This window comes from Bactrocera tryoni, chromosome 1 (genome assembly GCF_016617805.1).
Source record: "Bactrocera tryoni isolate S06 chromosome 1, CSIRO_BtryS06_freeze2, whole genome shotgun sequence".
NCBI classification, from domain to species: Eukaryota; Metazoa; Arthropoda; class Insecta; order Diptera; family Tephritidae; genus Bactrocera; species Bactrocera tryoni.
In genome coordinates this window covers 73,592,136-73,607,934 of record NC_052499.1, presented here as the reverse complement: position 1 = coordinate 73,607,934, position 15,799 = coordinate 73,592,136, and the positions used below count along the sequence as shown (strand labels likewise).

General features: G+C 34.9%; 1 protein-coding gene across 1 annotated transcript in view; it reads right to left on the bottom strand.

Moving 5' to 3' along the window:
- LOC120766354 (DNA-binding protein D-ETS-4-like) overlaps nucleotides 1–15,799 on the bottom strand; it is a 34,948-nt gene that overhangs the window by 17,511 nt on the left and 1,638 nt on the right. The gene's annotated exons all lie outside the window — the stretch shown is intronic.

Below are 15,799 nucleotides of genomic sequence, written 5' to 3'. Positions count from 1 at the left end.
ATGGAAAGTAAAATTTTGGACAAAAAAGTTCTTTACGCTCATGTCATAAGGATGTTTTGTATCAGAGATGTAAGTGATTTGATAAAAAAAGGAAAGAAAATATGGGGTTTAATGAAATTTTTGTATCTAAATCGTGATTCACTGAGTTTATATAAATTTTTTACAGAAAGCCTTGTAATCAGCACTTCATTCAAAAGAAAGAGTTTATACAAAACTTTGCTATGAACTTGATAGCAACCCTTACAGAAAGATATTGGCATTGAAACAGTAATTGCATGACCTAAGTAAAAATAAAGCTCAGTAATAATAAACATAGTACTTTGTTTATACCCTTGATAGGGTATTGCATATTAAGTTTGCCACTGTGTTTGTAATATTCAATAGGAAACGCCAGAGCCGCTATATATTTAATATATTTATATTTATGGGGTCTATAGAGTTTCCTTTTGGGCAATTGTATGTATATGCAAATGATCAGCATGACGAGCTGAATGGATTGAGCCATGCCCGCTTTTGTATATAGACGCAAACTTGTCCCTCAGTGTTTAAGATATCGAACTAAAATTTTGCCTGCATTCCTTTCTCACCAATAAGTCTACCGCAACGGCCGATGTCGTACCACTATAACATATAGTTGCCATACATACTGAACGATCGGAAACAAGTGTTTGCATGGAAATTTTTTTTATTTGGCGAGATATCATCAAAAAATTCGGCATTTGCAGTCACTGAAGCTAACATTTTTTCTTGTTTATATAAAAAATGGTATGGCAACGCTAAACATGTTTAGTCAGTTTTTAACTTGTTGTGTTTGATTTTATTTTATTTTATAAGCAATGAATTAGTTGGCAACTCTGCTGCTCTGCTGTTTTATATTTATTTTCAGCAATTTGTTTTAGTTGTAATACTATATAAAAGAGAATAAAAACTAAAGTAAATGAAATTTTTTTTAAGGTTCACCGATTTCGGCTGCACTAAGAAATAGCACACTTTCGGAATTTTGTAAAAAAAAAACTTTTATAAGAACGAATGCAAAAAAAATTGCTATATTTTCATTACCAGGTTAATATTTTGTTGTACTATATAGCCCCGATTTTTCAAAACAGCTTGACAGCTGTTAAGTAAGCTCTCCACCAGTTTCTGGCATCTACTCCGTGGAATGCAATACCACGCCTCCTTAATTCCAACCCAAAGATCATATGAATTTTTGATAATTTTTTGCCCGATCTAAACTTTTAAATTATTCCAAAGGTTTTCTATTGGCTTAAGATCGGGACTTTGCGCTAGCCATTCTAACACATCAATACTTTCGGTAAATAACTAATCCTTTACTGCGCTAGCTGCACGTTTCGTATCATTTTCATGCATGAATATCCAATTAACATGCATTGATTCAAATGATAATGACTTCATTGTGTGTCTTCGGACAGCTTCGAGGGCAATTATCGGCTCCAAAAGTACTTCGTTATCTTTCTTTCTGAATTTCGTATTTTTGATGAAATGTGCTCAAATTAAGGCATTAGATAAAGGAAAAATAAATTTTATTTTTAAAAGTGAAGGTTAGGTCAGGTGGCTGATCCCTTAGCAAGGCGTGGACATCAGTAAAATTATTTATAACGCTTTGTGAACAATTATAGAGAAATAAAATAACTAATAATTTGCTTTAAATATATGCGCAAATACAAAAAACAAATATTCAAACAAAACTTTTTCTAAAAGTTACAATTTTCAATAACTTTAATTTATTGTGGAAATATTCATAAATGAGTATATTTAACCAAATATAATCTAAAAAAAAATCACAAACACTGGTTTCTCGTAAGAAGAAAAAATTTAAATTACTTTCTTTGTGTATTTTTGTGAATATTATAAATATCTTTATTTTTGCCATTCCTTTCCATCACATTAATTTTTGTTTACTTATAAACGAGTAAATCAATGTTGTATTGTTACGTCACTGTTGAACATACCTAAATCCAAAATATGCCAATTTGTTAACACAAAACTTTATTTGCAGAAATATGTATGCCCCAACATTTCTTTACTACCCCAAAATCCCAAAAGATATTTGAATTGGAAAAATTCCCGTTTTAACTACCGCTTTTAATGACGATGAGATATTATTGGTCTTTATCAAATTGCCGCTGAGAGGAAAATCTATTTTTAGCTTTATTGTAAGATAAAAATTCGATGGATTCCCTTTGCTACCGTGCAACGAAGCATTCATTTTATAACTGGAAATCCCTTACGTGAGTGCAATTGAGCGCATAGATTTAGTCAAAAATTACTATTTAGCGTTTGTTAGTCATGAAAGCTGATCGGTGGCTCTCATCAATTTAGAGTCAACTAATCATAAATATTAGTTTATGTGTGTGTGAGACTGGAATATATTAAGAATGCAACTATAATTGAGAGCAATAATCCCAACAATGCTGTGGAAGAAAATGGGGAGCGCAACTGGGCTCGTTAAAATTGTATGACGCTCATTATTTATGGGATTTTCCAAATTTGCAAATATAGAAATTTATGAAAAAAATCATTGCCTTAATTTAAATTGCTAATTTTTAGTAATTCGAAATGAAAATGAGTCGTTGCTTGCTGTAGACTCATTACCTCAGGTGATTACTGGAATTAAAAAGAAAAACAACTTGAAGTTTGATAAATCGCTTGAATAATGTGTATAAAGATATGTGGGATATTTTCTCAATAATATTATTAAATTTTACATTTGTTTTAACTGATTGGCGGCAACGAAATTGTGTGGCGCAACAAAATTCCATTAAGCTGCTGGTGTTTAAGCAGTTAAAATAGTGGTTATGTTGTTGGAAGAAGCAATTTAAATATAGTTTCGGAATATAAATATGCACTCAGGGTTTGAAATTGAATAGTTTGTATGTTGCCACCTGTTTTAAAACTTAAAATATTTAAAAAAAATTTAAAAACTATAAATTGAAAATATTATTTTATACAAGAGTGCAAGAGAGATTATTTAAAAGTTTAAAATATTTTTTGGATGGTGTTGCCACTTAAAAATATACAAATACTACAAAATTTTGATTAGAATAGAAAAGAAAAATAAGTTAATAACGTATGGATTTTAATCCAAAAATGTAAAAGTCGGCTTGCACTGAAAATTTTGTATACGGGATGCCACCTTTTTCAAATTTTGAACTTCTTACATTTGTGTTTCTTTCTGGGTTTTTAGGGATTTAGAAGCGATTTAAAAATATTTAAGAAATCGTACAGCTAAAAATTATTTTTGGTAGTGTTGCCACTTAAAACTATACAAATACTACACAATTTTGATCACATAAGAAAGGAAAAATAAGTTACTACCGTATGAGTTTAAATCAAAAAATGCTTGGAATTGAAAATATTGGGATAAGGGTTGCCAACTCTTAAAGTTTTCTATTGAAAAACTTTTGTTAAAAAAAAAAACAAGTTGAATAATATGTGCATCAATTCAAAGGGGCTTAAACTAATTAAAAAAAATATTTTGGGGGAGTGTTGAAACTTTTGTTTTTAAGGGTCTAAAAAGCGAGTCAAAAAAATTACAAGGAAAAACATAAAAAGCTGAGAAGGAAAACAAGTGAGAAAATAGGTGTTTCAATCCAAAGAGCTTTAAAATTGGCGATAATTTTTTTTGGGAGTGTTGCCACTTCTGAAATAAAAAACCGGTGAAAATAAAATAAAATGTATTTGCATCAAACCAAAGCGGTTTAAAGCAGCATGCAATTGAAAACTTTTTTGTGGCGCTGCCGCCTATTTAAAAGTATTTTATTAGATATTAATTATTAACATTTTTTTTATTACAAGTTTTTTTAATTAACATTTTTTTTTAATAAAATTTTTTTTTCATTTTTTTTTATTAAAATATTGTTTTGTATTAAAAAATTGCATCAAACTAAACGGTGTTAAGGAAATTTTTTATTGAAAATATTTTTAAGAGCAAATTTCCAACTGTTTGGAATAGAGTATATATGTATGTATGATTCAAATTGTAAAATCAATACTAAGGTAGTCATATTAAAAGTGAAATGAATTAAAAACTATATAGAAATCAGGAGCACATTTATCGATCGCAGCGTACTCACGAAGATATTAGTTTTGCAAAACAAAAAAAACAATAATTTTTTTTTTTAAATTTTGTGAGGAACAAAGCTCCAGCTCCAAGCTTGCTGTAGATTGATATATGTACTTTTGTTCTACAATTACCATAATTTTTCGAAATATATACACCTGAGAGCAGCTTTATTTCTGGGAGCACAGCTGTACGTACTTAAGCTCGTCAACACATACACACAAATATACATACATATGTATTACTGTAGTAAAGTATGTGTGGCGGCATTTGTGTCTGCTCAGAACATAGCTATTATGAAATCCAGTTTGTTAATACACCCACCACCAACAACAACACACAGCAGCAACAAAAGCAACAAAAAAAGAAGTACGAGCATAATAAAATCAAGCGCTCGCGCACGATCAAATAAATGGGTTTGTACGCGCTAGCCAATGATCTACGCGCATATTAATCAATACAAAAGACAAGATATAAATAAATACAAAAAAAAATATATAATAAAAAAAAAAACAAAAATAAATAATAATAATAAAAAATACAACAAAAAAATTCCAACACCATTTTGTCAAGTAAGCGTACACAAGTGTTTATTTACACATGTATTTGTGTGTGTGTGCGCCAACTTGTTTTCATGCTTGGCTTAGAACGTTCGTCAGTGATCCACATGCATAAATATAAATGAAAGATTATTTGCATTTGTTCCTCTTACATATTCAAATGGCGCTGGTGTTGTTGTTACTGTTGTTGTGCGCAGCAATTTGTTATAATTTCAATGCTTGTTTATCGCTCTGTACGCCTGTGTGCATGCGTGTGTGTGCACTGAGTTGGCTTTTTCTACGTTCTGCGCAGTGGCAACTGACCCAGCCCAACCCAGCAGCCGTGGCGGGCCAAAATCGCACCGAACGATTAGCAGCGCTTGCCTTTTGCCTTTTGCCTCTTGCCATTTGACGTTTGGCGTTTGTCAGTCGCCGCTGAACAAAGAATTATTAGACTCAACTTGATTTGTATTTATAATTCAACCTTGAACAGCTACAAGCAACTGGAGCCGTCGAAGTGGCAGCGTTGCAGAGAGAACCTGTACAAAGTTACAAGTTTTGTTGCTACTGTCGCGTTTTTTTTTCACTTTTTGTGCCTTTTACTGCCTTTGGTAATGGAAATGGTAGCGTGAAGTAATAAAACCGGCACGAAGTGTTCAATTAGTATTGATTTTCAAACCTTTTATTATAAATTTACATTCGCAATTGTGCTGATTTAACAGTTAGCTTGTTAATTACATTAAGTGCATCGTACGCCGCTCCCTTTGGCCACGCTGAACCGCTCCTGCAACGCTCAATCAAGCATTTCAGTGTCAGTGGCGAACGCTTTTATCAACATATTCTGAAAGACTCGTTTATTTATGCGATTATATGTCAATATTATAAATTTGAATTTCATATTAGAATAGAGCGGCGTAAAAAATGAACGACATGGCGGTACAGGGTGGTGCGGAATTTAATTTTTTAAACAGAAGAGGCTGTATTTACTAAATGGTTTTTATTTGTCGTCTAATAGTTATAAACTAATATGTGAGTATATACCGTGTCCGGTTATAACCGCGTAAGCAATAAAGAAGAAAATATACAGGGTGCATAAACAGTTTGAAGTAGTAATTCTACATTGACAGCGGCGCGCAGTTGTTGTAATTCACGTATACTTTGCGTCAAAGTCTTTGCTCAATTCAGAAAACATTAACCGAGCATCTTGTAGATAGTAAATTGGCATTGACTTGTTCGATTCACCATTTCTCTACACGCAGTTTTAGTGGCTGCTCTCTTTCAGCTAATAAATTAATACTGACATGTTCCTTTCACCATGTCTCTGCCTGTGCGCTCTGCTCTTTAGTCACATATTTCACATGAGTAAGCAAAAACAAAGTTAGCGAGTTGAGTTTGGGACAAGAGAGCAAGCGTATACCTTACTCAAGTCGTATAAGCGTTATCTTCAATGCTACCAAGTTCTGTTTTAGATATTTTAGATCCGTTCTACTTTGCGATTAAATACGCTGGAGGAGGTATATTGAGCGAATGAGCATTACTTTTGCTAAGATGAACTTGCATATTGATTAGCACACATCTATTTGAATTTCTGTGAGTGAGTTATTAACGAATGAATGAGGAAATTGAGGCAAGCCATCGAAAAAAACGGCCTGAACTGATCAATAGAAAGGGCTTTGTCTTCCACCAGAACAACGTTAGCCAACACTTCTTTGATGACTCGGCAAAAACTGTGTGGTTTCAATGTTTTCAAAGTAGTCGTTAGGACATAAATGACGATCAACATGTGGGCCAATCAAAATCCGTGATCACCGGAAATTCCATCGGAACTGTGCGTGAATTCATCAAAAATAAGCCGAAACCATCATTGAAATTCATGGAAATGGAATTGAACATCTCCAAAACATCGATTTATCGAATTTTGACCTAACATTTGGGCTTACGAAAGGTATGTGCATGGTTTGTTCCGCACAAATTGACTGACGACCAAAAATTGCTCAGAATTCAACATTCGAAAGACGATTATTTGACCAAAAATCACATTTTAACCATTAACCACTCTCCGTATTCACCTGATATGGCAGCGTGTGACTTCTTCCTTTTCGGAAAAATGCATTTGTCCATGAAAGGAAAACGTTATGCAAACGTAGAGGCCATTCAAAAGGTTTGCACGAGTATACTGGCGGCCATGCCGGCCAACGAGCTGAGACACTCGTTCGACATGCTTTTGGACTCTGCAAAAAGTTGTATTGAAGAAGAAGGAGTCTATTTTGTATAAAATAAATTGATTTTGGCGCAAAAACAATTTGTTCTGTTTTTTTAAAGTCCTGTTTACTTTAGAGCGCATCTTGCATAATTTGAAATTTGATTAAAAATACGAAAGGACTTTTTCGACTACCCTATATATGTAAGTTTTTTGAATTTCCAAGCACCGAAAACTGCCAAGATCAATTTTTCGCATTGAAACTAACCAATCAGTTTAAATTTATATTTTTTTCAAACTTTATTATTTACATTTGAATCACCCTGTAGAGATTTATGCATTTAGATTAGTTGCAAATCGCACGAGCCGCACACACAAGCGATAGCCATCAGGTAGCGCTCGGCCTGCAACCAGTTGGCCTTGGCTGCTGCTGTGGCGGCCAGTTGTTGGCTGTGACTGTGGCAGTGCCACCGAGCGGCTAGCAAACCAAGAATGCATGCATTTAAATAAAAATTAAAATTATATTAATTTATAGTCGCATTGCAATTGCGGCGATTTGCGCTTGTGGATGCACGAGCAACAACAAGCTGAAGCGTTTTGCTTGTGGCAGGTGTGCAACAGTGCTTACTAAAAGTCAAGCGACATATTTGCAATGTCCACCGCACCCCTTACCCACCTCACTGCCAAGCCATTAAATCTCAATTTGTTCTGTAGCAGATCATTTGAATGCCAACTCTATGCTGTTGCTCTGCGGAGCGCTGCAGCTTTTTGCTAAGCGTTTGCGTTAGTGTCACCGACTCTGTGTGGCACGTTTCGGCAATAATCTGAAATAATCGCATTACAAGAAACGCCGCAGGCATGTCGCAGCTAACTTACATTGCTGCGCGCGGCTTAATTAATTAAAGCCGTGGGCACGGTGATGGCGCGACAGCAAAAGAACAATTGTCACTGCCGTGGTTGGTAGCTGCGCATGCGTGGGTTGTGTCGTTGGAAAAGTCACAAAAAAATAAGAATCTTATATAAATATTGCTTGGAATTATGCAAACATTTTAGAATCAAAGCACTTCAGCCACTCAAGTCAACTGAAACAACATCAACAACAACAAAGTGGTTATAAAGTTGTAATAATGTCGACGATTTATGTCTGTGTGGCGGCTAGCAACGCGCAATCGTGACTTGAAACTTGAAAAAATATTAATCTCAATTAAGCGACGACCTTTCGCGATTTCAAAATCAAGCCAAGCGCGCTTATAGCTGGGTCCAGCACTTATGTGTGTTTGTATGCATTTATGTGTTGATTTAGAATTGTGTCGCATGAAGTGTGCAACAAAATGCAGTTGCAGATTGTTACATTGTAGCATGCTTCAGGTTGTCTGATTTTTTTTTTGATAAATTTACAACTGTTGACATTTGACAAATATATTACAACAAAAACTGATAAAAAATTCATATGGCGTATAAAAGTTCTTCAGTGGGTTTTATATAAGAATTTGAATAGAAGACTAACCGCCAGTTTGGAAAAAACATTGGCACAAGTGTATTGGGGTCAGGGCAGATTACTTTGAGAGAAACAATATAGATTTTGAAGAATTGTAAAATTTTGAAATTCATCAGTTATTCAGTCCTAAAACTGGTAACAGTGTAAGAACCCATATTATTGAATATTATCTACTACAATTTATAGATAAAGAGCTACGCTGTAAGGTCCTAAAATTCCGTTTGCTGTTTAAGAATATTACCCTTCTCCCTCACTTGTTCAAAATCTTAAAAATTTCGTTTTTCTTATGGCATACGGAGTTTGTTTTGCGGTTGTTCTGACGTTCGTTGAAAGTTTGCGATACTCGAACAATATTACTAATCGAAAACTGAGTACATAAAGTATTTTGAGTCCCATAACACAGTACAACAGCTAATCTGGGGGGTGAGAAATTCCAAGTCAGGGTGATGGTACTAGGTCAGTATAGTAGAACCCTCAAAAGGTTTGGCATTCGTATGTGTCAGTGTTTTTATGACCTTTTAAATTTTTTCTTATGTTATAGTGAACGAAAATTGGGTACCAAATATAGTGTGTAAAAGCTGCTAAAACCGTCTAATGGATTGGAAAAATAGATAATAGTGGTTCGCGAGTTATGTTAAACTACGTTTTTGCCAAAATGTTACAACTAAGCGAAAAAATATAAGGATAAGGAAAAATTTAAAAGGTCATAAAAAAAAACTGACACATACGAACGCCAAACCCTTTGAGGGTTTTACTATACTGACCTAGTACCATCACCCTGACTTGGAATTTCTCACCCCCCAGATAATAATCCCAAAAAACTTCCACAGTGTAATTTACCCGATTTTTGCATCTGAATTATAATCCTTGCTATATTAAACCAGTACAGAAGCCTTTGGGGTCGTTTTTTGTCAGTAATGTATATATATATAGATATATATATGTATATAATACCATCAGAAAGTAGAACACACCTAGGACCTAGGACACACCTTTTTGATTGAAAATTGGGCTTTTCTTCGATTTTATGTCGAAATAAGGTTTCTATATTAGGATCTTTAAATGAAAAAATGCTGTGTTTGGACATAAGAAATTAAGTTTATTCCAGGTTTTGTGAAAGATTTCGTTATACAAAGTTTAGAAAAAAAATAAAATAAAATAAAAATAAAAACCCAAAAATTTTAATATTTTAATTTTTTCACATAAATTTTGAGGTTATGAGAAAAAAGTCTGTATACAAAGGTTGCAGATCTTTTCATTAACTACAACTTTGTTCCATAACTTTTTTGTATATTACTCTTAGTTTTGTCGGAAATTGACTCAAACCACTTTTAACTGTTAAAATTCAGCCACGGCATTTCCCTTACTCTCCCCGACCACAAATCGCACGTATTGTTTTCTTTCAATTTAATATAATTTTTCGTTTCATTCGGTTCCGCCTTATTATGATTTATTTTTGCTCTTAAAAATTATTTACTCTATTCTAATATGATGCAGAAATGATTTCAAAAGCGATATTACAATTTGCTTCGAAGGAAATATGGTATGTTGAATGATTCTCAACTACATAATAACCCTTTTTATCGTCTGGTTTCTTCTTGTCTTCATAGATTTAAACATCCTGAATATTTTACAACTTTATCGTTATTACGGAATTTATATAGATTCATTATATTAAAAAATTTTCCATTCATAACAGTCGATGGTTTTACAAGTCTAACCAGTGATCTACTATACAATTTTGCCGTAGACTTCTTTTTCTGAATGTTTCTACAATAAACTTTCGAAACCTCTAAATAAATCGAACAGCTAAATTAATGAGTTCAGACATTCTCAGATCCTTACAAAATATTTCAAATTATGTCTAGAAAATTTCTCTGCGTAAGCAGAGAGCAAATTAGTCATATTTCTTAGGAACAGTGTTGCGAACACACAACTTCTAAAGGAGAGAGAAATGTTGATGGTTTTTGCAGTAGAATTAAAGTGGATAAAATATTTGGATTGTAAGTGGAAAATGTAAGAAATGTAAAGGTTTGAGATTTTATTGTAAAAACTAGAGATCCGAAAAAAAGAAAATTTTAGGTTTCTACTATATTTTATAATACTTATGAACTAAAACTGTTTCGGAAGTCTCTTTTTAATAAAAAATTGAAAAAATTAATTTTCTAATAAAATATGTTGATGTAAAAGTTTTCAAAATTGGAATAGTATTGTTCACAGGCAAGTATAAATATGTATGTATGTATACCTAAAAACATTATTGAATGTTTTAATTTTAGAGGCGTAATATTTCTTTGGAAATCTGCGAATGGCTTATAAATGCAGAAATATTGAATATTTACTTATGAAAAAAATTCGTTTAACATTATAATTCCTCGTGGAATTCAAAAAAATCGTTAGTTGTTGCTATGCACATACATACATTTGAAAATATTCTTTGAAATTTTTAAGTTTATGCGGCAAATAGTTCCGGAGATATGAGCTTTTAGTAAGAGTTTTTTAACTTAATGTAAGTTTTAATCCATTGTAAAATGTAAATTTAAAAAAAAAAAAATGTATTCTTTTTGGGAAGCCATCATTTTCCCAAAACCAGTACTTAACCGGTACTTAACCAGTACTTAGCCGGTACTTAACCAGTACCTACCCAGTAATTAACCAGTATTTTTGTCATTACCTGTATTCATCTATTGTTATAATATATGTATATTTTTTTTTGTTTTTGAGTTGGGATATTTTTAAGCAGAAATATCCTGCTCATTTTCAAGATGCTTAAACAGTTTTCGAAATGTATCGCCGATTATTAAAGTGAATTAAATTCTTTAATTGTACTTTATTATTGGTTTTGAAAAAAATAAACTACTCAAAGAAAACTCTCGATAGACACGTATTTCTTGACTTTCAAGAGTATAGAACCAGTGAAAAGAGAAAAGGGACTAAATGATATACCAAGGAATTTGAATTATAGGAAGACAAGCGCATCACTTTCTGAATAACTTTGCTTATTATGAAGCAATAACGGTTTTGTGGTGCAGATGCGAGAGTATAAGAGAAAAAGTGCCTTAAATTTTAGAAGCAGCTCAAGGTAATGAGGTATATACATATGTACTCATATTACAGAGTGTTGACCAGTAATCAATTACTCAAAAACTTAAAGCATTCAGTGAGGGTAAATATAAGTTTTCTTTTAGTATCTTTTGTTTTATGACACTTTAAGCACACTAGTTACAGCTCACAAACTCACGCTATATAATTTCTACAAATCAAAATGAGTACACCACACAAATTATAGCCATTCTAAATAGGTGGACGCATGCTAGCGCTTTTAAGACTGTAAAAGTAAGCAGTTAAAATTGCAATAATGAAAAACACTATAAATAAATACCACAAACGCTTTGTTGTTGCTGTTGTTGTGTTTTTCAAATATTACTGTCGCCACCTAAGAACAGATAAGTATTTATGTCATTGATTTTCCACTTGGTTTTTGTAGTTTTTGCCTTGCATTCCATAACATTTCTCCGCATTGATGGCAATCTACACACACACGCGCATACACACATACATACTCAGTACACACATTCATAATTACGGACAGTATTTATTTTATTACTGCCATAATGAGCGATTTTCACCCCATAATACAGACACCCGCTGTTGTCGCCTGCTGCCCGCCGCGTCCATAGTCCGTAGCTGCCAGCAGGCCTTTAGCTGTCGAGGCCGGACTGCCTACATGCGCGTACCGCACATGCCTAGTTGGTCCACGGATGGACGACATAGTTGACACCAGCATGCTTGCTTGTGGCCAGCAGCGCCGCCGTCGACAGCAACAACAGCATAGAATTAGAAAAGTAACACAAGCAATAAAACGAAAACAAATAAAATGGCAAAATGAAAAGCAAAACTGTTGCTGAGGGTCCAGCGCTGCGCAAATGACATTCTCTGTGGCAAGTGTGTATGTTTGCGCGCTGCTGGTAGGTACGCGAGTTGCTAGTTACAATAGCAAACGGTGCGATCGCTGACATTGACGGCCAAGTGTCAGATCGTTTAAGCATTTGCGCGCCAACACCGTACAACAGCGCGCCGAAGCGTGGCGCGGCGAGTGGGGGAGCGCAGCAATAGCAGCTAGTTCCAGAAATAGCGCCAGCCTTAGTGGCAGTGCGCGGGGCGGTGCAACGCGGCGCGCTAAATCAGCAAATCATGACGATCATCAGCAAATCAATCACAAATGGCCAATTCAAGTTTTTGTCGCCTTTGTACTTTGAGAAACGAGAATATCCTAAGTAGGTCTGCAAAGTGTCGCTTATATTGGCGGTGTGGCAGCGCTGCACCGCCACTAGTGCGCGCACAAAAACATGCATTTTATAAGAAGATGAGGAATGTAGCCGCTTTCTGTCGACCGCGACGTCAGCCGCCGCCGCCGCGTATGTTCCAGTGGTGCAACGCCGCCACTAGCACCGCAACACAAGTTGCCTGGAACAACCGCAACAATAGCAACAACAGCGCGCCAGCAGCGGCAAAGTGAAAATGTCATTTCGCAGAATTTGCTAATTGTTAGAATCTTTCTGTTGTTGCCCGTTTACTAATGCACTCGCTATTATTATGCGCCATTGCGGCAGCGCACAACCGCACACACACACACATACATACAGCTACAAGCTCGTTGCTTGTTTGTTTGCTTGCTTGTTTGGCCGCTGTTGCTTTGGTATTTAGTAGATTGAAAGTTGGCAATAATTAAAAATAGTTTTCCATCTGTCGAGCTTAGTCTCCGCAGTCACCGCTCGCGCTCCACCATTCCGGTAGCTGTTGATCTAAGCGCTTGCAGAGGCGCTAGCAAAAAAATGCTCATCTGTAAACTTGAGTAACTAAATGCATAAATATTGTTGCTGTTGCGCATGCGTGTGTGTGTGTGTGTGGCGCGCTTCTATCACCGGGTTAAAAATAAATAAATTTCTATTTTCCACCAATCACCTTTTTTGTCATTAACAGAATTTTCGCTCTGCACTACATTCGAGGCATTCACTAACTTTTGATTCACTTACTAGCTTACTTAGTTGCAGATTGTCGTTGCTCGCTCTTGTTGTTGGTGTTTTCTGCGTAATGAATGCCATGCATTTTGCTTTCTAATGCTAGTGGTCCATATTTCTACCAATGTGGACTCTCCCTTGTTCAATAAAATGCAGCATAAAATTATGGCGTAAAATCGCTTAGCATTGCAACAATTCCACACACACACACACACATAAACGAAGTGGTAATTGTGGATTTAGAACACTAAAATGCGAATGCATTGACATCGCGCTTGAGAGGAGTAAATTCGACATATTTTTGTATACTGTATGAATGTATGTGTATATATAGATGCATATATATATACGTGGCTTTAAGTATTCTTTGTTGTTGTTTAAGGAAAACTATAATATATTGATGTTTAAAAGCATTTTTGATAAAAAAAAGAACATGCTCTCCATAGGTGGCGCTGTGGTAGTTTTCTCAAAAAATCAGATTTAACACGTGATTATGAGTTCTTTAAAATATTTAAACAAAAAAACTTCGCAGAATTGCTTACCAGTTTGAGCTCTTGAGAACCCTAAGCCCTGGCTCAAAGGGTATGTAAAAAAGCAAAGTTGCCGCATTTGGGACGAAGAGCATACTGAAGAGATTCAAGAGCTACAATTTCATCCAGAAAAGAGAACGGTTTGGTGTGGTTTGTGGGCTGGTGGAATCGTCGGTCCATACTTCAGCCAAATGGCGACCATTACAGCGCCATGATAACCGACTATTTCATATCTGAAATATAAGCTCCTATCGTCGTATGGTTTTAACAAGACGGCGCCACTTCGCACACATCGCAACAGGCAATGGATGTATTGAAGAGATAATTTCACGCTTTCTGTCGGCCATCAAGATCGTGCGATATTACACCGTTTGACTTTTTCCTGTGAGGGTATGTAAAGTCTAAAGTCTATGTGCACAATCCCGCTGCGAAATGCTCGAAAGAGTCATTGAAAATTGAACTCAACGGATCTACCATCTGAGATGTAGCCGCGGCTAACATTTGAAAGAGATAATCTTTGAAAAATAAATACCAAAGAATGTTCTTTCGAATGATAAGAAACATTCTCCATTAAATTTGAAGTTTCTGCATTTTTTATTAAAAAGAGTAAGGAGCCTTGACATGTCAAATAAAGTTCGAAATAATAAGTATTTTTGTTAATACTTGTAAGAACGATTTCTTAAGCCACTCTGATGAGTTTGACACAAATTTTGACTAGTTCTTCGAACAGTTTCTGTATTCATCTACTGTTAATGAAATGTTTTGTAGTTGTATTAAACGCTTCCCTCAAAAATTCTTTAGTGGGTTTTTGAAGTGATCCGAACAAGCTCGTATCGCAATTCTTTCATCCTTCGACTGTATTCCACACAATTTGTAGCACTGCGTCGCAGAGCCTACTCGTGGCTGCTTTTTGTCTGCTCACATACGGATGAGTGGGATGTGGAATGGTCGAAGCTAAGAGGGAAAGTTGGCTTCTTCATCATCCAACTCGTGTGGGGGCCTCATCACAGCGGAATCGCTGGCAACTATAAGGCCGATGAGCTACCCAGAAGGGCTAACTTGTCTCGCTAACACCAGAATGAAACCGAGTTGGATCTCGATCGACGTCTTGCGTTTCTAAGCTGTTCAAGTGAGGTCCCTTTTAAAATCGGCCTCTTAAATCTAATCTAAACTAGTAAGAACTTATGATACGTGCCTTAATTTCGTCTTTAAGTTTAGGAACCGAAAGAACAGAATGAAACCGAGTTGGATCTATATTGACCTTTGCGTTTCTAAGCTCTCCAAGTGAGATCGACCACTTAAATCTAACCTAATCTAACCTAACCCAGTAACAACTTGTAATATGCGCCTTCATTCCATTCTATAAGTTGAGGATCCTATCTCTGTAACTATGATTAAAACTCTTATAACATGTTATTCTAAAATATAGTAAGATTTTAATTGAATTATCGTTTGATTTGAACCTGCGACCCACCAAAAAGTTGTGACGCACTCGTCTAAAACTAATTTTATTACTTAAGGTGCAGATTCGTACCACATTTATATATATGTATGTGTGTATATATACACCATATAAATACTATGTATATTCAATATACACATTGAATATAATGTATGTATACAATACATAGAAACATAAATCATTTGCTGCATATACACACAGTCATACACACATTGATTATAATATTTTTGTATGAGAGAGAGGTGTCAAGATTTGACTTCCAGACAAGTGATAAGGTGTAGGCATACCTAACAGCAGGGGTTATCAGCAGCTGAGCAAGATCACACATACAAGTACAAACAAATGGAAACAAATATATAATCATTTGTTTTCGAACTTAATTTGATGGTCGGTATAATATTTTCTAAATCTAATTGCTAACAAATTAAGATTATTAAAGAAGAAGCTAAGAAAAACAAATAAAAACTA